This window comes from Mastigoproctus giganteus, chromosome 1, assembly GCF_048544385.1.
Source record: "Mastigoproctus giganteus isolate SK-2022 chromosome 1, ASM4854438v1, whole genome shotgun sequence".
Taxonomy (NCBI): Eukaryota; Metazoa; Arthropoda; class Arachnida; order Uropygi; family Thelyphonidae; genus Mastigoproctus; species Mastigoproctus giganteus.
In genome coordinates, this window is record NC_143575.1 from 226,284,058 (window position 1) to 226,310,371 (window position 26,314).

Below are 26,314 nucleotides of genomic sequence, written 5' to 3' on the forward strand. Positions count from 1 at the left end.
CAGGTGATCCTGTATACTTTCGCCGGGGTTATTTGGATCAACTACGAACCTGGATTTGATTTAAATCGGATCTGGGCTGAAACCGACAACATCAATTAAAAGTGCAGAGACCGGTTCGAGTCCTCATTCGCTGGGTAGTGGATTCCTGGTGCGAAATTAAAGTACGTTGGGGGAATCCATCACTGTTTACAATGGGTGGCCGGGCAATGTGGCACGCTGAATCCGAAGACCGCTCTTCGGCCGTGCGCAGGTAAAAGGCGTATGTTCTTTATTATCGGTCACGTCTGCATGCGGAGGTGCGGAAGGCGGACCGCAATGTCTGAAGATTGTCTTTTAAACTACCGCCATGTCAGGGCGAGAGAAAACATCCCCACCATGTAATTACCGAACTGTACATCAGGGCCGGAGATTAGGATTGGATTTTTATCAAGCGACTCGAGAAATTTATCTCGTGATTGACTGTACGCAATAAAACCTTAAGGGGTTGCCCCGATGTATACAAAAATTATTCATAAACGTAAAAAAATGCGCGCAAATCCAGTTACGGGTTGTAGGGGTGAGGAAGAAAAAGGTCTCGTCGTGAGGAACGCGGTTTCGGCGCTCACACTTTTTGGCGTGTGTAATTGGTTGGTTTTTGCGGCGATTATCTTCTGCGGAAGGCATAGGGTCGTCGTACGACGGGGGAAAATGTGTTTTAATGTGGGCATCAGGCACGAGAGGGGGGGAGGTGTGATCAGCTCGCTGAATTAATACTCGGAGCTCTTTGTGTTTGTAAAAGTACCGGCTGTGACAAAAAAAAAATTATGAATTCATACCTTGGGTGGCGCACCGAACAATTTGGGGAACCCCTGACCTACCAGATTTATGTCGGAACTTTCAGGAAAAAAATTTCCTATAAATGACTCGAAACGTAGTTTATGGAAAATATTCTTTGTAAAAAAAATAATTGTTTATAGGAAAAATCGGTATTTATGAAAAAATTTGGGGGAAAATTGCTATTTTTTAAAAATCGGTATTTTTAAAAAATTATTTTAGTAAAAAAAAAAAAAAAAAAAAAGAAGAAATATAAATAAATTCTCTGTTTATAGTCGAGGACGGCCAACATAGAGTCAGAGGAATTGTTTATGAAAAACACCGTTGAGGAAAAAAAAATAATGCGAAGAAAAATTAAAACAAAATCATTATTTATGAAAATATTATTTTCGGGAAAACTACTATTTATGAAAAATACAAAAAAAATCATTGTTTATGAAAAAAAAATATTTTGGAGATGTGTTTAATAATGCGGTTTCATAAAAACTACATATGAACAGATATTGCGAAAAAAACATTATTTTATGAAAATTTTACTTCAGACTATTACACTTGGCAACTAAGGCCATGAGGCGTCAGCATATTGCGTCTATAAATTGCGCGCGTATTCTGTAGTCGACCCGCTTGTTTGCTAGACGAAAAACCCGTATTTCTTGAAAGAAACAACCATCCAATCCTGTCCTGGGGCCAACTAACTCAGCTACGTTGCAAAAAAAGGCCATAAAAACTCCTCGCGTCATTGGTGGAAATTTAACCTAGACCTTTTCCGCTCACTGGAGGAACGGTGATTACACCCGCTGCTATCTCCTAGGGCTTCAAAAACTGCTTATGAAAAACTTGTGGCTGAGTTAGTCGGTCTTAAGCGAGGTAGCGTGGTTTTTCTTCGAGCAAATCGATTTCTTTGTTTTGTAAAGCACCATATGCCGACGCCTCACAGCCTTATTTGCCTTGGCGCTTGACGCTTATATAAGACGTCCAAAGTAGACTTCTTTTTTTTTAATACCATTTCTATTAATGTAACTTCCCAAAGGGCCCCTTAGCAGCGTCTTCCATCTAATATTACGCGTATTTAAATCAATCGAGTTCAAGTGGAACTAATGACAAAATGAATTTGTATACAATGGACTCGGCTTCCAGTCATCAGTATAATGACCAAGTCTTTGTGCACTAACAGAAGTCATTACCGTTCTACAGTGTTTACGACAACAATGGTGTTTGGCCAAACAATAAGTGCTTTACAAAACAAAGACCGCGTCAACAATAAATTTATTATACGCTGTCGCGTTGTCCGCGATTTCAAGCCTAATGGAGCTAACAACCTTCTGCTTGCACTGTGGGAAAATTCGGGGTGGTCTTCGTTTGGTAAACATCGAGCGGTGTTTTTCTGCGTCCGATGGTAATGGACACTCCCCTCTAACAAAGTAATAACAATAACAGAAGATGAAGCGATTAAAATCATTTGTCAATTAAAACACACGATGACAAGTCGTCTGCATACAAACCCACGAGTCACCAGCTTACATTGGCGTTTTTCTATTTCAATTAAGACGTTCTTCTTGGCAAAGAAAGAAAGCCTACATGGTGTCTAGTTGCCGCGCTTTTATATCGGTTTTCAAAAGGGCACTTTGAGGGCAAAAACACTTCTTCATCGTCTTTCGAAATCACCCTTAATAGCCGCCAAGATTGATAAATTCTTCAGTCGGAAGAACCAACCCGAAATTAGATTTCTAAAAGCCCAGTTTGGATTCCCTCCGAAATCGTGCGCGAGCAGCCAGACGCCCACGAGTTACGAGAAATGGACCGATAATGCCCGTAATTTACGGAGATCAAAAGTGAAATATCTCCGCAAGGAAGCCGCATTTGTCCCGTTTCTATAGTTACTGACGTAAACAAACTTTCCGGTTTCCATGGCAACCGAACTAGGAAATAAATAATTCGGAAAACTTTCTCGCGATCGCGTAGGTGGAAAGAGTGCGAGATCGATGGTGCAAACGTTCGTATTCGGAAAGAAACCGCGTGTGCAGAGAAGGAGGTGGAGAGAAGTTCTGCAAATAGCGAATCCCTCCTTCTTCCTCAAAGTAATTTCGATTCAAACGTCTTCATCTTCCTTTGGACACTTTCCACCGAAGTGTTCGTTCAATGACACGTTGCAGATGCGCGCATACTTATCCGGGATTGAGTTTAACGTTTGGCAGATATCCGGAGGACATTCCAGTAAGAGCCCAAACGCAGAGGGTGGAAGGCAAGCGCGAGATGTATGCTGGGTGGTTTCTTTGGTGCAAATGAGGAGGCTGTGGGCCAATGCCGCACAGGCCTTCAACACACCTTTCCTTCCAGTGCCATAATAACGTGACAACTTGTGAATTCCGGCCGCTGGGGGTCTAATTAAGCTACCCTGTAATTGATAGGCTTGTCCACCCCCTTTCTGCCTGCCGAGAAAGGGGAGCAGCGATCCCATTAAAGACGCGACCAGGCTTTTGTAGCCGGCACTCGCAGGTGTACGAAAAGGTGTCGGTCGTTTGCTTGTTACGGCCTTTGTGGCTGCCCCCCTAACAGCTTTCCGACACTGCCTCCACTGCGGACTCGCAGTCAGGGCGTGTTCCGCACACACACACGTGCATCGCTGCCTCGGTGTATTCCGTATTCCGGAGTGGTCTGCAGCGTTCTCCCAATGACCTTGGGTTTTCGCGCTTGGCCGGCGGGAGTTCCGACGGTCGTCGAAGGGAAGTGGTGTTGGGTCCGACCCGCAGCGAGGCAGGGTTGCAGGTGCTCTACCGTCAGATGACCGGCCGGACACTCGTGGGTTTTCCAACATAAACGAGAAATCCCAGAGATCAGTGCCATTTGCGATTTAGGCAGTGGGACAATGCTCGGATGCCCTCGCTTGGGGGCCGATAGACAGACCCAGCAGTAGGTAGAAGGCTTCACGATTATTCTACTGCCCTCTCCCTTTTACAAACTTCGTTCCTTCAAGGATCAGTCTCCCAATGGTGGATTTTCTGCTGATCTTTGGACACACCACATCTGTCCCAAATAAAGAAAAAAAAAATTTTTCTGTTTAAACTCAGGGACGCCCACACAGTCAGAGGAGTTGTTTATTTACAGCAGCACACGGACTCCTATTTAGGGACAATGGCATCCCCGTGACCCAACACAAATTTTAATAAATTTGTTTCCTCTTTGGATACATTGAAACCATTCCGCCACCAGGGGGATCTATTGTCGTATTCCTTTATTAAAGCTAGACTACAGCCGGGCATAGCGTTAATCAAAATGTCCGTCAAATTTACAAACCGTATCGACGTCTATAATGAATAAATAAATAATGCGCCTCCTGGTGGCAAACGATCGAACTACGAATTCTGTTTTCCCCATTAGTCCCCTCCTTTAAGGGGGAATTGCCGAATTGGGCAGAGCTCACAACTTAATTTACATCGCTTTAAGAGCGCGAGTTTCGAACCGGGTGGGGGGAGGTCAAACGGGGTTCATATAAATCAAAACAATATTTCTGCTTTTTATCGCTCTTAGTAATGTAAACCCGGTGTCGGGTTCAATCTCGAGATGATACATCCCAACCCTGCCGACACTCCCCAGAGCGGCGTTGCGAGTGGATCGGATGAAACGCATACAAATACATCAAAACTCTATTAAGTCCCTTAATGGGTGTTAATTCGGGTAATATCTTCTTGCCTTAAATGGAATCGGGGTATCTTTCGCTGTGCCGTGTTGACCCACACTTACCGGTCTCCACCTTACTAATTTTCGAAAGTCCTTAGGCGTGTCGGAACTATCCCTTTGCGGGGCACTCGCAACTGCTCCTTCGGCCTCTCTTTATTAATTTTCAGACAAGTTTTTATGAGTTTTCTTGCCTCCCCCCTCCATTGTGAACCTAAGCCGCTCCTGAGGTCGCCATCATAACGTACACTCGCAGCCATCCCTCGGATGATGAGCGGATTATCGAGCGCTTCGAATGAGATCTGTCGAGGGAACATCTGCGATGACCCCCAGCGCCACCTATCGCATTTCATTAAAAACACAAATTGCACATTGTCCGATGAAGTTTAGTAATGTGATTAAGGCCTAGCGCAACAATTGTCTCGAAGTTTTTTTTTTTTTTTTTTTTTATCTCGAGATATTACGATCGGCGCATGCGTAGTTTTGAGCAAGGATTGCGTTATATAGCTTTCGTTCTATTTGGGTGCAGTCTCGAGATGCAACTCCCCTTAACTGTACGCGTGCGTACTTTAAAACTTCATTATTTGAAATTAGCCCACCCCACCATCGAAATAAATTTATTAATAGATAAAGAAATACGCGTAAATTTAATATTTTTGAAGTTTTTGTTTTGTTTTTTTACTGCGAAAGTTTGATTAATTGAAAATATACACTGCTGGACAAAAATTAACAGAACAAAATGTTTTTTCACGAATATTTTATTGTAAACAGCGTCATCGAAGTCCGATATTTGATACAATAACCATTCTGGAGTGCAAATTCCGAATACCCAATAGCAATCGATATACCACCTTACAGAGTTGCCCGTTATGCAAATTATTCAGGCCTATAAAAACAAGGGTTGCGTCCACATCATTCCCGTCCTTTGGCTTGCTAAGTTGGACAGCCACATCTCCAGTAATCAGGATGGCGAGTCATCGCAGTTTAGATGATTCTTTCAGATGCCAGGTGGTTGGACAGCTTGAAGTTGGGAAGTCGCAGGCGGAGATGGTATGTTGACTTAATGTGTCACGCAGTATCGTGTTGCCACTATGGAAACAATTTCAGAAGAAAACAGAGGGCTACGTCAATCAGAACAGCCGGCTATCTGCTCTAACAGCAAGACGGTACCCTACGATGTCATGTCATCAACTGACTCTTGAAGGTGCTAAGGCCACGTGTGAAAACATTTCCAACCGGACTGTGTTAAGGCAGGATCAATTCAAGTGGACTCTACGCAAAGAAACAGGCGAGTTGTATTCAATTAACCCCGAACCACCGCAGAGCTCGTCCAAACTGGTGCCATGAACATGTGACTTGGAGCCCTGAAAAATGGGCCACAGTTCTGTTCTCTGATGAGTCCTGTTTCAGTCTACAAACAGATTCTAGACGTTATTTCATCTGGAGAAGGTAAAGAAGGTACCATCCCTCCAACGTCACAGATGGTATTGCGGAATAATGATCAATGGCCGCTTCCCTCTTCATGTTTTTAACCAGGATACCATAATTGCGCAGTGGTACCGAGAACAGATCCTTCAACCCTATGTGCAACTTTTTAGGGATGCGGTTGGCCCATATATATATATATATATTTTTTTTTTTTATGCACGACAACGCCACTGCACAGAGCTCAAGTGGAGGAAGAATCTCTTGAAACTGAAGATATCCAACGACTGCCGTGGCCAGCACGATTCGCAGAGTTAAATCCGATCGAACATGTGTGGGACGCCGACAGCCAACTCCTTGGTCACTTGCTGAAACGAGGTCTGCGCTAGTGGAAGAATCTGATTTGTTGTCGTAGAATCTTAGACACCCTTATATCGAGCATGGTTCACCGCCGTCAGGCCTGCTTGGTCTTTAGAGGGGATCGCACGCCGTACTGATTGCATGTGACCACATTTTCGACCATCTTTATCGACTTCTGTAATGTGACCTTTTTGGTAATTCTTATACAACCCCTATAAAAGCCCCTTATATACCTGTCCGAAGTTTCTCGCTGTCTCCTCATTTCATCGTTATTCTATGGTAACACCGCCATACCAAATTTTGTCCCATTTCAGCGCAAGCTGCACCACGTTTTCAGTTAATTTTGTCGAGCAGTGTATATTTATATTAATACGAATTTTATATTATTTTAATTGACTTTATATACATTACGATTAAGCCAATAACAAAACTGTTTACTTTTCTTAATTAATTACGAAAGACAGGATATTGTGAAACGTCCACAGCCCATTTTTTGTCGTTTATATCTCCTCCGTCATTTTAAAGGAAAAAATTTGCCTTCATTAAGAAACACTGTGTATAATATTTGATATTTAACTCTACTTTTTCCATCATTCCATTATCGTGCATTTAAAAAAACAAAATGGGGTACAGACATGTCTGACGAGCCAAGTTCAAGTCTAGTTTCTTTAAAAAAAAAAAAAAAAACAACTCTACCACACTAATGTCACGAATCGGGATTCCCCACTGTAATGGAGTGCAGTCAATCAGCTGTTTTTCGCAACAATCGTATCAAAATGTACTCACTCAACGGTAACTATACATACTCTCGTTCACAGGCGCACTCTGTCACGCTTTCAGTATCGTTTGCGTGACACCAAAAATTGTTGTTCATCGTTACAATCGATGGATGGTTACTCGATAGTGGCTGCGTTGCTGCTGCTGCCCCCGAACCCCATAATTGGGGTATTTCCAGCTAATTAACACCGAAAAAGACATCTTACGAAGGACAGGCCATCTCTGACAGATTAATAGAAGCGGGGACATTGCCGATGACGGGGAAACAAAAGAGGAACTTAAAGAGGACAATAGCCAAGGTGAGCTTTACGTGATCCGCGTAATTTCATATTTTTTTTATTGATGGCCCCTGCGACTGAGCGCGATCAATAAATATTAGCCCGGACACGAGGTGATGAAGAAATTTACGAAAGATTTTCCTCCTAATTTAATTTCTTTTTCCGCGGACACGTTGTCTCGAATCCGCCACTCTTCTTAAGTTTCGTGGGAAGGTTCACAGACCGCTATAATGACACGATAGGAAAATTAAAATCCAATGCGAGCAAACAGAACGAATGACCATCTTGGGAGTGGCGAGGCACTCCCATAGCTGGAAGTTTACGGCCGGTTTCCAAGCGAGTATTAGAATACGAATTAGAGCTCCGCATCCCGGTTTTCTTGCTCCATGAGCATACGATAATTTAGTGGAGGATATTATGTTCTCCCATTAAATAAACCTACCGAATGTTAATGTATAGAAATCTGAGCAGTTCGTCTTCCAATAAAATCTGTTATTAGATGACCAATGAAAAAAAAAAAAAAAAAAAATTATTTTAATCAATAAAATATTAATTTAATATTACAAAAATATTAAGGGAGGGCAATTGAACACTGGTTACTGACGAGCATGATATATTAATGCAATCTTATGAGCAGCCCAATACGAGCAAAGGAACCTGGTCCGCCTCCTTGCGGCAGGGACGGTACCACGGAGCAGCTTTCCCAGTGAACCCTGCTTCCACGCTACAATTATTTTGAACTGAAAGCATGCACTCCTTTTAGATGGGGAAATTTCATTAACGACAAATGTATAACTTTATTGTATGTATAATCTATATAAATTTATTGGATGAGTTGCGGGTTGGAAAATGGAACAAACCTGTTTTGATTTTTTTTGTAGGTTGTACTTTTGCAAGGTACATCTAGTTGTTTTTTCCTAAAAACAATAACAAAGTATTTGAGTAATTAAAAGGGAGACAAACGAAAAATTTTATTAACACACTGGTTACGTAAGCAACAGTATACAACGCCAAATATTCTGTTACCCATAGACAAGCCTTCAAAAATGAGCAGGCTGATTTGAAGACTTCTTCCAGGTCAATTTGCCTTTGTCTCAACAAAAAATCACAGCTAGAATCACTGTAGCCTCTAGAAAATTTCTGTCCTTAAGTTGTTCTTTCGGTTTACGAAAAACTGGAAGTCGCTAGGCGCAACATCTGCCAAATAAGGTGGGCGCGCTGGATCACTTGGAATTTTACACTTCTGAAGGAAGTTTTCTCCACTTTCTGGCGCTCCCTTGACATCCTTAGTACAAAAGCCTATATAAAGGAAAGGCGCATTAGAAAAACCATAAAATAAATATCTTAATAATTGGGTAATCTTAAAGAGGATTTATTTTAAAACAAAAGTCTTAAATCTAAGTTCGATATCATCCAAACTACAAATACGCTGATTAACCCGGTACCACTGAGTAATTAGTCACATGGGCTGCACATATGATCGTCCCCGTGGATTTTACATACATCATACTTTTATACATAATTTGATCCACCTATTAAACCCATTTCCCATTCCTGATCCAATATCATCACACCTTACTTATACTGAGAGGTTCTGTGCATCTAGAAACGCAGAGCCACTCTCCAGTCTGCCCAGATTACCTGTGTCTGTGGCCGATGACGGCAGCAAGACCGTGCAAAGAGAGGTGGTGCACCAGATGAGGTGCATCTTGGCGAACACAGAAGGAGTTCACTAAACGTTTTTTAAATGGTAATAACAAAAAACATTGTAGAAAGAAATGGACCCCTAAACAGCCCCGGATACCATTGCATGGTCCTGGACGCCTGATATTCACTTCAGCAACTACACCAAAAGTATATTTTCTTCCATAAGTATGTCCAAAGTAGCCCCTACCTCGACTCAATGCGTTGCGCAGCTCGTGATAATGAAAAGAGTTAAATAGAACCAACTCTTCCTCCGCACCCTACAGTGTCCAGATTGTGGACGATCCCTTCATTTCTGCAATGGCTACGACCACTGTTTTTCAACATCGTAAGAAAAGATGGACTCAGCCATCTGGACAAGAAGAATTTTCATACACATTGGCCAAATTGGTCTGTCCCAACGCGATTCTTCCTCAGACTCTGTTTTCATCTCGCAAACTAGAAACCATCCACAGAATACACACAATTTACAGACTCGATACAGTGACACCTGAGGGACTCGGCTGCTTTGGACTTGACTCCAAACAACCCAACTCTCTCTATACAAAAATAAAAAGTTCTCTTCAGCAACAAAAAACGAAACGCAGTCATCAAGATGAAGAAAGATGCAGTAGTTATACGCAAGGGTTCTAATTTAAAAAGTCGGAACTTTGAAAGTTTAAGGCGCTATATGGCATCTGTGAATTGGGCGGACTGCAGAGTGAGGGCGAATACATCAGTTATGGAATACCTTTAAATCAAAAATCACAGAAGCCATGAACACATACATACCTTTAAGAAAATACTGGAGGAAGAGGACGACTCCAAAAATGGATGAATGCGGAACTGGCCGGTCAAATAGAGAAGAAACAGATAGCATGGGACAGTTAGAGAACGATGAAAAGTACTGAAGCCTACAACAGGTACAAGTTGATTTGTAATAGTATCACAGAGAGGCCAAGGCCACTGGCCAAGAGAGCATGGAGACAAGGAATGTTTCATTTTATGTGAATACAAGAAAGAAAACAGCAAATCAGATCGGCGTGGGAATGTCTTAAATGTCTTATAATTGGCGTGGGAATGTCTTAGACAACCCAGCTGATGTTGCGGATGAACTGAACAGGCACTTTGCATTTGTCTTTACTAAAGAAAGACCCTTCCTGCTGAGAAGAGGCTATGCAAATGAAGCTGAGCCATATGAAATTAGTGATTCCGAAATTACAGATGACTGTTCATTAGAAAACTTTCGCGCATAGAGTTTCTCGAATCACTGGATAAATGCCATCAGCTCAGAGTTGATGGCATATATCCTGTAATTTTGAAGGAGGTCGCCAGGAAGTGTATTGAACCATTGGTGTTAATTATGGCGGCATAATGGAAGAGGTGGGTGGTCAGCAATTATTTTAAAATCTAACATTAAAAATTATTAACACCTACAACTTTGAAGGAATTTCTCTTCTGATCCAAGTTAAAGATTCTCTGCTTCAAATTTATATTCCGCCTGGACCTACTGATGATATCATTAAGGAAATGAAAACCTGGATCACCACTATCCATAAGTCTCAATCTAACATAATTATAATGGGCGACTTTAATCTCCTCCTGCCCAAATATAATTTACAAATGAAGTTGCTGTCCGACTCTTCATTAGTTCTAGGAGCTAAAAAAAAAAAAAAAAAAAAAAAAAACGTCCCTGTTACAAGAGATAATCAAGCGCCTGATCTTGTTTACTCTTATCTTCGATTTGAAGAAAAAAGTAGCAGCAACATTATGTTTAGATATGACCACAAAAGTATAGGACCGCAAGCAGCAATTTACTGTGGGAATCCTCTGCCCCCATCTGGAAATCACTAGAAGAATATCATCAATTAAATTCCTTCAGAAAGAAAAAAGTTTTTGCAGCTCTTGAAATATTACCTGTGGGAGTCTCTCAAAAATATATCTATTCAGGACGCCACGTTTCTACTAATAAAATGGTTGAATCAATTAAAAACAGAGTCGGCATCCAAACTAGTAAGGCTCTCTTTTCAATCCAAACCGTGGTTCAACTCCCATCTAAAATCATACTTTAAAAGGAAACAAAAATGCCACAGGCAGTGGAAGAACTTCATCAACATACATAAAGTATAAAAAGAGCAGAGCATTGTTTCAGCTCAAAAAAATTGAGGCGTACAAAAAATCATTTAATGTTCAGGCTCAAGCATATTAAAAGAGCACTTTCTTCAAAAACAAGAGCTACCTCGTAGCATGACTAGGCTGCGAGGTAGCTCTTCATCATTGATTCTTTAGTTCATATTATTTCCAGGTGCATCTCCCAGCCATTCCTTCCAAGACTATGGAAGACTTTTAGAATTCCAAAACAGGCTAGTAGTAATAACCATATGTGGACATGTATCACGTCTTACGCAAGGCGGCCCCTAAACGTTAGTTTATCTCCGCCATGGTTCTCTGTAATGATATACAAGACTCTATACAATAGCCAGAAATGTGTAGTGTTATGTTTGCATAGTGTGTGTTGTTTATCTGTTTCTGGCCGCATTGCTAACCAGGAAATACTGGGAAGCGGTACCCGTCCACACCACGAGGAGGCGGGCCCAACTATACTGAACATTAGTACACGTACTAAACTAAATGTAATATTTCAAGCACCCACAGAAATAAGCGCAAGTCATATGGGTGCAGCAGTCTCCTTTAATCACGTACGGTGGTGAATACCACAAAGAATCCCGCATCCACTGGAGAAAGTGTAATAGCAATGGATGCCAGCAGTTCCCGTACCCAGGAAGCCCAAATCTGGGTACAAGCAGTTTAAAATCCAGTCTCTAATAAACTGGAGTAATAACCATATGAGCTATCGTCCAACTGCTATGTCGTCAACAATCGCTAAAATTATTGAAAAGATCATGCTGCCATATCTTCATGATGCGATCTTCGCTAATGCACCTGTCAACACGCATTTTGGTCCTACTGGGCACTCCACAACAACGAGCCTAGCTGACACCATTGTGCGCATCAAAACTGCGTTTCAGGATAAAACACAATGCGATGTCTTTTACTTAAACATCAAATGTGCTTTCGACAACATTGATCACAAGAAAGCCATTGAAATACTGAAAAATCATTTCCTCATTGACACAATTGTTATATCCTATCTACGGTAGAGCCTAAATCACAGAAATCTCATCTTCCCACTAATTCTGATAATATTCTCGTCACAACCACAACAGGCATTCCTCAAGGAGGTGTTCTCTGCAGTACTATATTTTCAGCATCTCTACAACCACTTCAACAAGAAAAACCAAATCTGCTGGCATATGCCGATGATTTAAAGTTATTTATAATCTCCAAAGCCAGTGATGATATTCGCATATCAATGATGCGAATTCACAGATTTGTGAAATCATCAGGTACCTGAAAGATCTCAATCTGACTATAAATGCAAGCAAATCTGCTCAAATTACTTATTCCCTTCAGACACAACCCAACCACATAGAAATAAAAATTGCAGATGTTCCAATCCCAAATGTTTATGCTCACAAAACCCCTGGAGTTGTTTTTGATAAAGAAATCTTTCCTTTAATGCCCACTATTTTTATATGTTGCTCAAAAAATTCAAAAAGCAAAATGGCTAATCAAACAAGAAACAGCAGCGATTCAAAACAGAAAAAGCAGTCATTAAGCATGTTCAAAGATGCATCTTTCCCATTCTGTCCTATGCTTCCGAAATACGGTCTGGTGCTCCTCAAGTAATTGTCAAGAAATTCCTTGCCCTACAACATTGGGTTCTTAGATGGCTCAGTAATAAACTTCGTTTTCCCTGTACAATATCCAGGCAACAGCTTTATGAAAAGTTAAAAACAAAGCCTCTGCAACAGATGATCAACGAGTCTGGAGTCATGCTTCTTGCAAAGCTAATTACTTTTCATGCGATTCACCAAACTTAGCCATATAATAGCTGTTCCCTTCAGGGAAAATTCAAGAAACCAACAATTCAAATCCAACCTCTCCAGGCCCAAACAAATGGACAGAATATTCCCCAATGCATCCCTTCACCTCATAAATCATCACAACGTTGATTGCAAGAGGTTGCTCAACTCTGAAGCCTACAGGAGTCTCATTTCCAAACAAATTATGAGAAATACAAACAGCTGCAACCCAGTAACTGCATCCGAGAGCCAAATGTCATGTTCTGCAATATATATTTTTGATCATTATAATTCATATTCGTTGTTAATGTATATATAGAATATGCTATGTATTTGTTTTTATATTCGTCTCCTTTGTAATGAATTTATGCCCCTAGCCTAGTGCTGTGATGGGCTTGCTGTATTTGTAATAAATGAATATTTATTTATTATTTATCTTTGGACTCAAGTGAGATTCTTTTTGGATTGGAGAAGTTTGAATATATAAAAGCGGTTATAACAGTGAAGTTGATAACTACAGACCGGTTAATCTGACTTCAGTGGTAGGGAAAATCTTGGAAGCAATGATTAATAGTGCAATCAGATATGACACACACACAGCATGGTTTTGTTAAGGAAAAATGATGTTTAACTTGGTAGGCTATTTTCACACAGTTACTGATGAGCTGGATGTAGGGAACAATTTCGACATAGCTCATTTGGATTTTGGCAAGGCATTTGACTCAGGCCTTCATTAGAGGTTATTATATAAGCTGGAACACGTTGAGATTACTGGAATAATTCTAAGATGAATTGCTCGGTAGCCGCAAGGTAGAAGGTTCTGATTAATGGATATTCTTCGGATTGGTGTAAAGTCAGAAGTGGGGTCCCCGATAATTGGTTCTTGGAATTTGTGATTTTCATAAACGACATCGACGGAAGACTAAAGAGCGTAATGTCAAAATTTGCAGAGAACGTAAAGATTGGTAGCGTAGTTAATGATTAGTACTAACCAGCGCTTCTTCACGATGAGTTGAACAGGCTGCAAGAATGGTCAGAAAAGTAGCAGCTATGTTTTAATGTAGCAAAATGCAAGGTTGGGAAACTTACACTTGGGAAAAAGCAACCCCAAAATAAATTATACACTCGCTGGGGTTCAATTAAAATAGAGTAGAATAAGAAAGGGATCTTGGGAGTTCCGATACGGACAGACATGAAATTTTATGAACGGCGTACAGAGGCAGTCATTAAAGCCCATGATGTTCTACCGATGATTTATCTAACATCATCAGGTAGAGATATGAAGGTCATAGTGCCCCTGTATAAGGCAATTTTAAGACCACATTTGGAATGCTGTTCAAACATGGAGACCTGATCTGGGGAAAAAAAAAAGTTTCTTGAAAGGATTCAAAGACGAGCAGCTCGAATGGAGAGAGAGAGGCAAAAGGGGGACCATATGAGGAAAGACTGCGTATATGTGTGCTACAGAGCTTGGCAACCAGGCACCAGAGAGGTGACTTGATTGAGGTTTTTAAGGCTCTGAGATGGATTAGTAAAATGAATGAAGGCGGAATTTTCACTGTTATAAAGAATTCCAAAACCAGGGGAAAAGGTTTAGACTGGATTGTAGGAAAATTTCTTTTAGCCAGCGAGTGATTGCTGGAACAGATTGCCATCGTGGGTAGTTTAGGCTGATAGCGTGAATAAATTCAAAGATCAACCTGTGTGAGGGGGGAAGCAAGTAATTTGTATTTTCTTATCTACTCGTTTTTTTTTTGTTTTAAGTCTGTGGCTTCCTTGCGCTATTACTATAACAGACAACGCGGTAAGATCTAAGCCCTCTAGTGGGATTTTCATATCCAGTTCTGGCGTGGTATTTGGAGCCCAAATACCACGCTACACCTGATTACTCAGGGACTACAAAATCGCCTGAACCATAGAATACTGTATATCTTGAATGTGCGCGACCCCGATCCAATTTGCACTGAATCCATCTGGCCTATCGGTACGACTAGGCAGAATCACTCGCTTCCTCAATCCTCTTCCATCGACCATAAGTAACTCCAGTTTTTTCCAGGCAACTTACAACGATCTCTGCAAGGGTCTGTTAATAATAATTACGATCAGCCAAATCGTGCTACCGCAATAAACAGCGCCACAGCAACCAGAGACCCTCTAATAATGTTCCAATATCGCTCTATTCACAAAACCTATCCGTTCTAAGCTTTTATTGTGAAAGGTAGGCTCAAACCAACAGACTGCTCCCGTGTTATTCTTCCTTAGGATTCTGCAGTGAAAAAATTAAAAAATAACCGCAATAAACAGCGAAACGCAGCGACACACAATCGAAGTTCTTCTTCCATTTGAGGATAACAGGGCGTGTCGAGATATTCGCTGCTCGGATAGTCGCGTTCCATTACTCAAGAAGCCAGTTCCTTCCGATCATATGACACCACTGCATGCATTGCCCTACAGCAAGCGTTTTCCAAGAATAGTTCCTCCATCTCCAATTTATAACAAGCGCTGGACTCAGACCTGTTATGTACACATCGTCAAAAGAAGCCTCAAGTACGAAACAAACCACAAGTTCATCTGAATTACTGAATAAATAAATTTTTCTGTTTATACTCTGGGACGACCAAACAGTCAGAGGAGTTAACAAGATAGACAGAATACAAGAAACAGCACCGTATTCAGCAGTCACGGGCTTGAACCCCGGTCACTCAAGGCATCTGAGCAGATCTCTCAAGGAAATCCCTCATCTCCTGGAAGTCGAGTGAACTTTCTCTTCGCCCCATGCCCTGACGGACACGGACCGAAACAGTCCGTTACATAGATCTCTCTTGTTCTTCGTTCACAACAACAAGGAATCTGAATAACGCTGATCATAAAAAAATCGGTCATATGCTCAGGGAGACTATTGGGTCTCAACAATCACTATTTACTATACACAAATGTGCAATTTGAGAACCAGCAGCTCGAAGGAACGCACACTCAGGAACTACTTTAACTCAACCCTGCATTAATGCGACCCCAGGAATAATGGTTGTAGAATCATTCGTCTTTCGCTCGAACCCATCCCGAGATTCCACCTGATGGCAGAAACCACCAAAATGAACTCATTCTAAATGTAAAAGTTCAACTGTTAGAAGTGAAAGACAATTACCAGGGCTCAGATTGAATTTCGCAATCCTGACCCACAGTCTCTCAGGTGGCCGTGCCTAAGCATCCACCGGAAAGGAGTTGTTGGAGTTGCTCAGTATTTACGCTCCTCTATTCTGGACCCAACGGCTGCCTTTTCTTAATCTGTCATCAGGTGAACCGCAAAATGACGTTCCTCTGCAAAAGCCAGAAATCATATATCTGACCACCTGTGAGACACACAAACGTCAACCACAGATAAGCAGGTCGTAAGTTACGTATTATGGACAAAATTCAAATCAATCCACGAATGTGACTGAGAATGTGTAAAAAAAATCCGCGCTACTGAAACCTAGATTACAAGAATGGCTAACTACCAGAGGTCAGCAAAATGGCTCCAGACCTCATACTAAACACAAATTTTGCAATATAAATGGCTAAGGATTCTGTACCAAAACGTGAGCAGCATCCGTAACAAGATGGATATACCTAAATATATCATTTGCAAATGAAACTGATTTGAAAAGGGACAAAAAACAGCCTCAGGGAATGAGGTATTGCAGTACTAATCAAAGAAACTAGTGGTCAATATGTACATTCTAAATCGAGCCAATCAATCTCCTTTGTTGGAAACACTACCTGTGACCACAAATATAAACACCACACTAGTGGACGTTGCATTCATTGATATTTCCCCGTAGCCAAATGAAGAAATCATCCCCACTATAACTGGATGGCTGACAAACTGAGTACATACCACAGAAATACACATAATCAGTGGAGATTTCAATATACCTAAACACATGCATACTCTTAAAGTTCATTATAATGAGTCCAGCCCAAAGAGAAACCAGAAGGGTGGACAGAATGCAAGTTGTCCATCCATTAATTATCCATCGAGATGGCATTCTCGATGGATAATTACCCGATTAGCTTCTTTGTAACAAATTCTAACTTTAAATTTCCTAACATTGTCCGTCCACATTTTTGAACATGGAGAAATTCCTAACCGCAACTCAAAACATTCCTTGGTTCCTACTTGAACAACCCACCCCAGAACCCATACAATGGTATCTGGCGAATGATTGGTTTTGAAGAACTCCACCACCCCTTTCTTTTGTTAAAGTGTTTATAACCATTTAAGAAACGTGAAAACTTCCCTGAATTCAGGGAATTTGTTAGGTAAGAGAAGGTAAATTGCAGCCATTATCAATCCACTGGAAGATGGAAGTCTCCTCAACGTGGATCGTTGAGGAAAATGGTCCATAATCTGCCACGCTGGTTCAGTGCGGGTTGGCAGATCGACCGTATTTAGCAGTCAGAGGCTTGAACCCCAGTCTACTCAAAGAGCGTATGCTATTGAACTCCCGATAGGACCTAATAAATTCTATAAACACTGTAAATTCAACCGCCACGATCAGTGCTGATGGAATGCAGTGATCAGCCCAAATTTTTACTCCTTTGAATCTATATTTAATGCACTGATAACACCACTTATACATTTTCAAGAAACTGGAAGAAATATTGAATTAGGTCCCTCCTAAAATTCAAACGCAAACCACCTAAACATACATTTCAGACGAATTTTCTCAGCATCAACGCACTAAGATCAACGGAAAAAGCAATCTTCACACACACTCACAAACCACATCCCTCAGCACAGATTGCCAAAAGTCCATTAGGCAACAGCCAAGAGGTTCGCTGTAAAAAGCTTATTCGTATGAAAAATCGCACCCTAAAGAGCTTAGAAGACAAAGGCTGAATTGGTTGTATTGTATAGCGATCTACAGTCGGCCTTTGACACCATCAATATAAATGCCGTCCACATCTTGAACACAGATCTCCATACTTGAACACAGTATTCCAAATGTAGTCTTACAATTGCGTTATACAATGAGATCATGACCTACTTATCTCTCTCTACAGGATACTGTTCGATCAATGGCAGCCTGTCCATACTGTCAGAAACTTATCTGCCCGTATCGTAACTGCTATATCCCTTTCTTCCTCTACTGTTTTCAACTCAACCCCACCAAGTTAATTTGGTTTGCCATTCCCCAAGTGTATTTTGCTGCATTAAAAGATAGCTGCCACTTTTCTGACCATTCTCGAAGCCTTTTCAAGTCATCCTGAAGGAGCTCTTGCTTAGCGCCGATCATTAAAGACTCTACCAATCTTTACATCATCTGCAAACTTTTTTATATCGAACTCTTTATCCCTTTGTCGATGTACTTTATGAAAACCAGAAACAGTGGTGAAGGACCGATCCTTTGGCGAATCCACTTCTGACGTTACATCAATCCGAAGAATATCCATTAATCACAACCCTCTGCCTTCTAGCCACCCTGCGATTCATCTTAGAGTCTTTCCAGCATGTTCCAGGTTATACAGTAACACATTTGACCCAGTCCCTCACGAGGATTTCAAACTTCCACATGGCCAACAGCTTTCCGCTTGCGACCAAACGGAGTCTTTGGAATATTGAGAAGTACCTGAATAATCCGATGTCCCATTTCGTGTTTCTCTTTGACAGTATAGCGAATTCACTACTGGAGAGTGTCTAAGTTCGAATCCATCGTGGAAAGAATCGCTAAGGCCACATACAATCGTATGTAAGTTACTACTACTTCTGGCACAGGCTCTGCTACCTGCATGCGCAATTAAGATACAGACCAGCCATTTTTGGAATATACGAATGCATTCAGCATGCTCTCAAGAATGCATTTCAAATGGATTTTATTTCAACAGAAGATTACCCATTATGGATTAGATTCTTGTAATCAAAATACTCATGTTCGACAACTAATTTTTTGCTCCAACCATCTTGTGAAGTTTAACTTGCATTAATGTAGAAAATTAATTTTCTCGTAATTCGTCTTAATTTACGATATCATTAAAACGCGCGTGATTACGACGATACCCTTATTTACGAGAATCAATTAGCCTTATTTTAAAATTCTGTACCAATTTAGGGATTTTTAGAATTAAAGCTGAAGTCCCAACGTTTTCAAAAATGTAATCTTAAAACAGTAAAAATTTTAGAAAATGCTTCGTGGTTAGCGTTCGGGTATACAGTTCGCATTTCGCGTGTTCGAACCTGAACGATGTACAAATTATCCAGTTGATTTAAACCTGAAAATACCTTTCGGCCTACTCATTTGATGCTATATAGAACGGAGCTTTGAAAAGCAAAAGACAAAGAGTGAACCCTCAAGAAAAATCCATTATTTTAAGATGGTAGAATAGACATTATCTGAAGACACCGCAGTCCAACGGAGGGAAATCCTTGATAGAGATGTAGGCAATTCGTCAAAATTATGAATTTTTTTTTACAAATCTTTCCTCTTTTTTTGTCTGTGCGTGTTGCCAACGTCTGGTCGGTTGAATTTCCAAAGCCTTTTTCCACCACCACCACTTCCAATTTGATCAATATTCAAGTCCGTTATCGGCCATCAATCATTACCAACAGTTGTCAATTGTGTCCTTTCTATGCTAAACGTTTCGCCTCTGTTTAACATCTGTACACACTTAAAAGGGGTTCATATTGTGACAAGATCAATAGCCCACTGTTATGGTCGAACAGAGAAACGACTTTCCTTACATGTAGCATCGACCTGGGATGATCTAAACGTCAATACAACACACAAAGTTAGGTCATTATTGGACTCTGCCTGTCTATAACCTATTGTTGTTAACAGGATGATATTAAACGATGTCTATTGCCCTAGCAACACACCCACCCACACGCACACACAATACACTTTGGAACCTTTTCACCAACAACCAAACAATCAATTCCAGTGGTTACACTCACGTTCTATGCATGTATGCAAACAACTGGACATAGAATTTAAAGGACCCTTCCTTTGATGTACTCACCGGTTCGATATACTTGAGGGAGTTTGTTTTCTCTCTTTTGAGCTGGAAGTTACCCTGAAAATTTGGAGAGCAGAAACTCTTTGGAATATATATTTCTCTCGAAGTAACTTAACTGTTCTGGTCATACTCCGGAAAGGTTGCATGGTCAGAGGAGTTCACAAGATAGAGTAAATACAATAAACAGCATATTCAGCAGCCACGGGCTTGAATCCCGGTAAATCAAAGCACGTGGACTTATGCATCCTTGAATTGACCACTCGGCTTTGGCAGTGACCATCATAACATTTTTTGTAAATAGAAGGGAGGAGAACTAAAAGAAATTTGGGTCCATGACCCCCAAATGTTTTAAGAAGACCAGGACATCGATGATCTATTTATTATGCTCCTTATAGATTGGGTCAACATGACTTAAATAAATCAAGGTTAAAATCAGTGACAAAAATTGCGCTGTACATTCAGTTCATCTAAGCCGACTTTTCTGTTAATTACCACTGTGTCTTGGCTATCATCCAATCAGCTGTTAGTCCGGACTTCAACTTCCACTGTTGCTAATTCCGGTGTTGCCACATCTTCCAGGAACAAGCTTCTTTACTGTCTGCCGAGCAAAAATAAACATGCCCCACTCCCCCTTTTACCTCCGTGGACCGACAAGCACATACCACCGTACTTGCCATGGAACGCTCGCACTGCCGTCAGGTTGCCAATCAAGGCTTAACCATCACAATCCCCGTCGCGGTAGCCTGAGATTGCGGGGGGAAGGGGGAGAAGAGGTGTGCTTTGAAATGCAGAAGAGCCCAAGACATCGCCGTGAGTAGGATGACGATTATTACCATCCCTAATTCACAGCCCCCGTATGCGTTCGTCCGCACACATTTCCCAGTAATTGGCTTAAATATTAGAGGTGTTCACGGGCCATGTTGGTGGTCTTTTGGAGCTGCAGACGAAGAGGAAAAGCTCGTCTGTTTTTGTTGCTTTCTAACTTTATATCCACACGGATGATTGGATCTATGGCGAATTTATCTTTTGCCTCAGAAAGGGTGCTTGTGTGCCGACCCAACGACAGAGTACGATAAAGTTATTATTTGCTTGTCTCCATTTTGTTTTCCATGCACTGTATGGATTGATACGCAGATGGAAGTTGCTGAGAGACTGTTTGTTTCTTCTACATAAAATATTTGTTTTGATTTCAGAGAGATGGATAAGTGCGGTTACGTAGCCCCAGAATTTCCTAGTATTATCAACTTCAACGAATGATTTTTTTTAGTTTTAGTTTTCGCCTGCAGGTGTCTCTGCAGTGGAAAAGTGATTAATGGTTTATATGAAATAAAGCTTAAGCCATTTTCAAAAAGCGTCATTATCTAAATATATTTTTTGTTTATACGAGCACATGGTCAGAGGAGTTCACAAGATAGATAATAACAAGGAACAGCGCCGTATTTAGCAGTCACGGGCTTCAAAACCAGGTCAATCAAATCACGCGCCCGAGTAGATTATCACACATTCCACCAGAGGGCGTTTTACTTACGTCCGATGAGGCTTTTGGTGATTGACCTGGGCCCATGCTACCCTTTCTACTCCAAGCTGGTGCTGAATCCCACTAAAGAAACAGAACCAATTAGAAATGTGCAGTTTTTCTGCTAAAAATCATCCCGAATCCTGTTTTTTTAAAACACGAGTTTCCTGTTTTTGCCATTCAAACATGTCTACTGTATTTCCTGTGTTTAATTTTCGAGTCTGTGTAAACTTGTGGTGGGCATTCACGGGCCTCAACATGTGATTTTTCTGAGTGATTGTCCCGCTTAAAAATCTGAACTTTTCTTTCTTCCATTTCGTGCATTCTTCGAAACGCAAATGTGCCCTCCCTTTCTTTCTGTCTCCAACATTTTTCCATCAATCTCTCTATCTCCGAGTTTAAAAATTATTGCCTTTGCTCAGCTGGAAACAAACAGGGACGTTGCCATGGAAACGAGATGATTTAATTTGGCTGGTTTTCCAGAAGTAGACAATGGAGAAAAACAAAACAAAAAAAAAGCCACATGAAAGGCGGTGTTTAAAGTCGCAGCTTGAAGCGTTCATGTGTGTGTAAAAGAAAGTGAACTGGCCGCCCCCCCACCCCCAAAAAACACACCATACAGATTATGCCAGCTCATAACCCAATCGTCTTACAAAGAGCAACACTTAAAATGTGTACAGCAGTCCCGTAGCCTATAGCAGTTCCGTATTTCTCTCGTAAACCGAAAGCGGTGTTTGTTGGAATAAATTATTCACGGTACAGCGACCAAGTGACGTCATCGAGGCGATGTGATTAGCCAATCGCGGCCGTCTTTTCGATAGGAAGTGAACGCCGGTCATTCACGATATAAAAGTTGATAGTTATAGATCGGCAATCTTCGCGAAGTTTTATTAAGAGTAGGGGAGAATATAAAAGTCGCAGAAGAGGGTATTGGCACGTCGAAGTCTTGAAAAGTGACCCGAGAATGTAGCTTAATTTTATAATCCACAAAAAATAAATAAGATGGTAAGTATGCTAATTCTTACGAATATTCTTATTAAAACTTGTATTTATAAGGATGTGTTCTTAAACGTAATTTGATTTAGCTCCCTCTAGCGTAAAAAATTAACTTTTTCGTATATTTTAACTATTATTCATTCCGAATTTTTATTTTGATTGCATTTTACTAGTTTTTGGTTGACAGTGCTAACTGCATTAATCTGTCACTGACCAGTGGTTGAGTCAACTGTACAAGCAGGCAAGAGTCCCTTTTTTGAAGCCATAAAGGTCACTGCAATATTTCAAAACTGAAGGAACATGGTGGATATCGTAGGCCATCTGCCATTGTCAAATAAAGCTGAGGACAATGAGAAGTATCATCAAAATTTTTTCTTCTCTTTAAATATCTGCTTCCTCTTCTTCTGGAATACTATCTTACCGAATGCAATTTTAGTCTAACTTCCTGACTGCTGCTGCTGCTGCTGCTTCCACCACTTATTAGCATACTGCCAGGATACCTGTACAATCCTCTTATCATTCCATTTTAATACCAATGGTTAATTATATCATTTCAGAAAATTCGTACAATGTCTCATTCCGATTTTCTGTCGCCCGGGACGATATAGCAAGTTCACCAGTTCTCTCCCCCTTTTGGAGAGTTCTAGGTTCAAATCCCACCGATGACTGGAGGATGGATTCTTAAAAGCCTCTTCAGTCGGAGCTGTAATCAGTCGGGCTTAGATGGAGGGGGGTTGTACCCCATTCCGTGAATTCTGGTGCATCATGGCTGAAAGTATTCGACGTGCTGAAAACCCTATAAAAACCAATTTAACCTCAAGACTGGATTTACCGCGGTGCAGTAGCGCAGTATCTCCAGGGGTTCAAGGTAGCGGGTGTCGCAGATCAGCAGGATTATGGTTGGTTCAAAGACCCCCAGAAGACCTAGACTACTTAAATTCCTCATTGTTCCTGTTTCATTATATAATAATGATTTATATAAAATCAATTTTATAATTTAAATTAATTTAAAATATTGAAATATTATTCCATTTTTTAAATTTTAATATTTACTAAATGAAACTTTATTGCAATACCTTTTTTATTCTAGATGATGACAGTTGAAAGTGCACAGTAGGTATTCATAAATGAATATGGCTTTCTGTTGATTTTATTGTTTATTTTTTATTTATTATTATTTTTTTTATTGTTTTTGCACTTTTTTTATCATTTGTATTTAACTTACCGAATTTCTGCATGCTCATATCATGCAGAATGACAGATACAATATTTTTAAATAAGCTAATAAATTTAATGTTGATTTTTCTGAATTCAGTTATTTATGCAGTCATGCGTTGAGAATTTCACAATAAGAACAGCTCCAGAAACAGGTTCTCTTGGTCACTTGAGATGGGGGGGAGGATTTCATCACAATCTGACCGCAGAATATGCCCTCGGCAACATCAGAGATTTAAAGACTTCTCCCCATCTACCGTATTTTTTTCAAATTTCTGTCGATGGCAATATTTGCTTGGATGAATTTGAGTTTTTTTTTTTTTTTTTTCAGTCGTCTCCTACTTACATGTTCTACATGTATCATAAAGATGGACGTAACATTTAGACAGTGGAATCGTGTAATTATCAAAACCAATCTCTGAATTTAAAGTCGACTTTTTGCTCTGAGTAGTTTATGGCAATCTTTCTGAAATTGGCGGAATTTAATGTTGATCTTGTGAATTCAATTATTTTAACGGGTTCAAGAAATTACCTACCAACGTTGATTATTAGTTGGTACTTTTTAAAAGTCGTTTCAGCTGGCTTACGAGAGGTTGCAAATCACTTCTGTTGACTGGGCCTATTTTGCTTAATATATTCGTAAAGAGGATCATGGATTCAGATCAGATGTCATGATTTTATATAACAGCTGTTGAAATGTAAGAAACAATTAATTTTGATATTACATTCTTGGATTTCAGGAAAGCTTTTGATACTGTTGCACGAGGCTACTGTGCAAATTGGAGCAGTTTGGCATTAAGCGCAAGTTGCTACAATGGATGAAAGGGTAGTTGAGTGAGAGATGACAGAGTGGCAATCAATGGACGCTGCGCTTCATGGACTAATGTTATTAGTGGAGTCCCCCAGGGTTCGGTGTTGGGCCCATTGTTGTTTTGTATATTTTTTAATGATATTGATGAAGGTATATCAGGCTTAATGTCGAAGTTTGCAGATGATACAAAGGTTGGCAGGGTAGTTAATGATAGTGAATAGGATCTAGATAAGGATCTAAAAAATTTGGGAAGATGGGCTGAGAAGTGGCAACTGAAGTTTAACCTTGACAAATGCAAAGTACTGCATATGGGTAGAAGTAACCCCAGAGAAACGTATCAACTGTGTGGTACTACACTCAGAGAGGTGGAGAATGAAAAAGACGTGGGGTAATTATGCAGTTGGATATGAAGTTCTCTGAGCAGTGCAGATGGGCTGCCAGGGCAGGTCATGGGGTTTTGTCAATGATATATAGGAATTTTGATAGCAGGGATAAGAAGGTGATTATCCCTTTGTATAAGGCAATGGTCAGGCCACACCCTGAGTACTGTATACAGGTCTGGAGGCCTTATTTTAAGAAGAATGTAGGGCTGTTGGAACGAGTACAGAGAAGGCCAACAAGATTGGCGAGAGGAACAAAGGGGTGCACTTATGAAGAAAGGCTTAAATTCTGCAAGTTGCAGCATCTGGAGACTAGGCACCTGCGAGGTGATCTGATTGAGGTGTATAAGGACTTGAATGGGTTGAGCATGCTCAATGCCAATGGGATTCTTCCTCTTGCTCAGATTAAGAACCTGAGGGGGCATAAATTCAAATTGAGGAAAGAAAATTTTAGAATAGATGTGTGGAAATTTGCCTTTAGCCAGCGGTAGTTGATTGCTGGAACAGACTTCCATCTGTTATTGTGAAAGTTGATAGCTTGAATAAATTCAAAGAAAACCTGGACAAAAGTTTGGAGCACATGAATGTGTGAAATGTTTTTTTTTTTTTTTTTTTGCTGATGCTGTTTAAGCTTGCTTTCTTGCATCATATGCCTCACTGAACTTAGAACCATTCCAGGGACCAACAGAATATATGTTGAAAATTTGGTAGCAATTCGCATTTTTCTTGTCGATTAATGAGAAAACACTTTAATTTATGCCGATTTTGTAGGCGGGTAGGGAACGAGGGTTGTTAAATCGTAACTGGACCAGAAATTTCCCCAAAACCAACAGAACATAGGTTGAAATTTTGGCCACGGTCCCACTTTTCGTTCTAGAGTAATACGCGAAATATTCTTTCATTTATGTGAATAGATTTCTGTGGTCGGGGCAGGGGAGGCTATGATTGATCTTAAACTCTTTCCAGGGATCAAGGAAAAACTTTGAAAATGTAATATTGATTAAAATTTTTTCTTATTAAAGTAATGTCAATAATGTTCTATATAATGTTCTGTAAAAAAACTGAAGTGAAAAGTAAATACCAGCAGTTAACGACTTTATCAATTACCAACTTCATATAACACAAAATTACACAGCGTCAATCCAGATGTTCCCTTATATAAAAAAAAGGTGTCTGAATAAGTTTTCATTTAATAACTATGCCATTTAATAATATGAAATTATATTTCAATATTTACGATTTATATAACGTACGAAAATGTTTTATATGAAATTCTTCACACAATGAAGAGGAAGTGATACCTCTAATTGAAATTGAACTGTCAACACACTAACGTTACAAGATAAATAGATTCGATTGGTCGTTATGGCAACAGTTTTATTCTTCTAGTTGTGGTAATCCAGTTATTTACTTTATTGGAAAAATTAATCAGTAAAACTCACAAAATTTACGCTGTGTATGGC